A 3,105-nucleotide genomic window follows, 5' to 3' on the forward strand; every position below is an offset into this window, starting at 1 on the left:
TTTTTTTTTTTTTTTTTTCGAGAGAAGGATTTTTATTGGCATGAACTCCTCAAACATATCTTCATAAAGCTTGGTTAAGATATTGTTCTAGTGTTTTTTTTTTTTTTTCTTTGTTCAATTATGTTCGCTTTCAGCTCTTCCTTAACACGTGTTAGGTAATCAGGATCAGGGTAGGCATAATTTGATGGTCCTCCAGACTGGGATGTTTTTTGTGAATGTCATTCCATGTAATGACATCTGATGTGCTTTGTACTCGAGAGTATCCCACAGTGAAAATGACTTTGCGGTCAAAGGCTGCCTGAAGTAGTTCCAAAACCTGCTGCCCTTTCTCATTATTAGCTAAGTATGCCATTCGAGTTGTTCCAGGATAGAGCTTTCCTGGGTTAGGATGCTTTTCCGTTTGAATGCCTCCCTTCATGGAATATGTAATCATAATGGTGTTACAGGACATATAACCTGGAAGTGATGTTTCTAGAAAGGTAAACTTCATGGTCCCGTCTGGCTGATTCCCTTTCTGGATACATAGGGAGTGTTACACACAGGACAGACCGGTTTATATAACATGGATTTCTTGATACAAGGGGTACAGAATTCATGCTTGCACTTTTGGAGCACACATTTGTTACTAATGGTCTCCATGCAGATGATACACATGTCTTCTTCCTTCTCATCTGTTTGTGAGCTCACAGAACTTGCAGAGCCCTTGAGTAGAGGAGAAGTTGCTTTGGCATAATTAGCATCTATGCCCCTACGGGTTTCATAATCATTGTTTGGTTTCTCTCAAGCAGATGGCAATAGTCCTCCTTTTTGTAAGACAAATTGCTTGGCCTGTGCAAGAGAATTTGGCAAACTGGTCAAAGTCATCAACTCTTGATCCAGTGCAAAATGTACGTCTGGATACTTTCTTCTAAAGTCATTATCAAACTTGGTCCCACGGAAGTATTTTCTCTCCTTGACCAAATCTTTCAGCAGGAGGACTTCACTCATCAATTGACACGAGGCAAGTTGAAGGGAATCAACGAAGCCTGCATAAGCATGCACAGACAGATCTACCTCCTTGTCCTTAGGATCAAACTGAATGCAGGTTTTCTGATTTTTCTCCCAAACCTTACTGCAGATGTTGTATTTCTGCTCTATCTCTGTAATCTCCTGAAGTAACACAGCTTTAAGAAGCTTACAGCAAGCAGTATCAACCTCAACTGCATTCATCATGGAGCTGGGAACCAAGATTTGCACAGGTGGCTTGACAGAACCTTCTGATATTGTTTGCTTGGCAGCTGTGATGTCATCTAGGCTTCCAAGGAGAGTTAGCCCTTCTCTGTTCTCTGTTATGAGGAGCTTTGGAAAACAGCTGCTCAGTTTTCGTTTGATTTAATTTGCCTGCTTCTTGCCTCCTAAACGGACACACCCTTGCTTCAGTGATTCTGTTTTCTTCTGAAACTCACTGGCAAAAGACTCTTGAGCTGCTTCTAAGTCATCTGATTGACTGCCGGTGAAGTCTATGTGGGACCATATTGGAAGATCTGCCTCAAATTTTGATGGTTATACCAAATTTCTTCTCAACTGACTCTATTTTATCAGGACAGGTATATTTGAAGTATTCAAAGAGAGATGAGTCAACTTCATTTATTTATTTTTTTAAAAAAATTGTTTATTTATGTGTGTGTGTGGCCAGCTCAGCCCACCAGGGGGCGGGGCTGGCTGGCACGTGGTGCTGGGGGATTGAATTGTGCTCCCTGTACTTTGCTAAGCTTGTTCTAAGTAGGTGCTTTAAACTACTGAGCCATCTCACCAGCCCCGATGAGTCAACTTTAAAAAGGCTGTCTTTTTCTTCTGACCTGACTTTGGGTTTAGAAGGAGAACATCTGCTGTTCTGGTCATGCTGGTCAGGAGGCTTTCTTTCCACACTGGAAGGAGGAACCTCCTGTTTCTGTTCACCTTCCAGGAGAAGCATACTCAAGAATTGGTGTATTTTTTAAACATCTTTGAAGTCACCATGTACTCTCTCAATTCCACTGTGACCCTCTACCTTCTTGATAGTGGGGCAGACAGTGGCTACCTGTCACCTCTGTTCTTTGGAGAACAGGTCACAGTTCAGGTCAGCTGTTACAGTGAGGAAGATCTTTTGGATGCTGGAATCCACAGCATTAGAAACAGACCCTTCACGTGAATGCTTTACATCAGACTGGGGACACGAACAAATCCTGGATCTCGGGTTTTTCTGTTGGCTTCTCAAGTGGTTTTTCAGCAAAATGGTCACGGGTTTGTTATCAACCTGAATCTGGTGTTTTCTTGTTTTCAATATGCCCCCTTTGGCGGCCTTTTCTCTGAACTTTACCAGGAAAGTGTTGGGCTCTTCGGGGAACCAGGGACGGACGGTGCACTCCCCGCCGCCGGAGTCCCAGCTCTGGAAGTACTTCTCCAGCTTCCAGCGGAGGCCTGGCGAGCCTGCGGACACCCGCAGGAGGAGCTGTATGGCGAGCCGGGCTCCATGGCTCTGGGCTCAGGCTCCACGGCACTCGGCTCGGGCTCCACGTCTCTGGGCTCGAACTCCATGGCGCCGGGCTCGGTCTCCAGGGCTAGGACAAGGCCGGGACAGTAGGGGCGCCCTCCGAAGATCCGAAGTTTCAGTTTCGCTTCCCGGGAGGTCCCTCCCTGTTCCCGGCAAGGCCTCCTCCCCATCCTCTCGCAGCTTCTCCGGTGATCCTCGTCCTCCGGGTAAGTAGGTCGGTGTCCTGGGTCGGAACTCCCCCAGGCTCCCAGGGTCCCTGTCCTGCAGGCTCAGCGGCCTCCGGATTCCAGGCCAAGCTTCCTCCTTGGACCGCTGGGTCCAGAAAGTTAACTTTCAGCTGCACTGACTTTACTATTATTGGAGCTAAAAGGCGGTTTCCGTTCTAAATTCAGATGAGACTTAGCTAGTTTTTATTTTGGGTAATTGAGGCTTTTTCCTTGTGTTGTGACTAGCTCATTGTCCCCCCGCCCCCTGTCAGTAGGTTTTTAATTACATCTCGTATTTCATTGGCTGTTATTGGGCTATTGAGAGTGGTTATATCTTGTTGATTCACTTGTGGTAATTTGTACCTTTCTAGGAATCTGTCCATTTCT

At 45.8% G+C, this 3,105-nt stretch overlaps 1 pseudogene; it reads right to left on the bottom strand.

Annotated features, from left to right (window-relative positions):
- Positions 1–74: 74 nt before the first annotated feature.
- LOC101571048 lies at positions 75–2,682 on the bottom strand (annotated as a pseudogene).
- Between the last annotated feature and the right edge of the window lie 423 nt (positions 2,683–3,105).

Source organism: Octodon degus, unplaced genomic scaffold (assembly GCF_000260255.1).
Source record: "Octodon degus isolate 3935 unplaced genomic scaffold, OctDeg1.0 scaffold00288, whole genome shotgun sequence".
Classification (NCBI taxonomy): Eukaryota; Metazoa; Chordata; class Mammalia; order Rodentia; family Octodontidae; genus Octodon; species Octodon degus.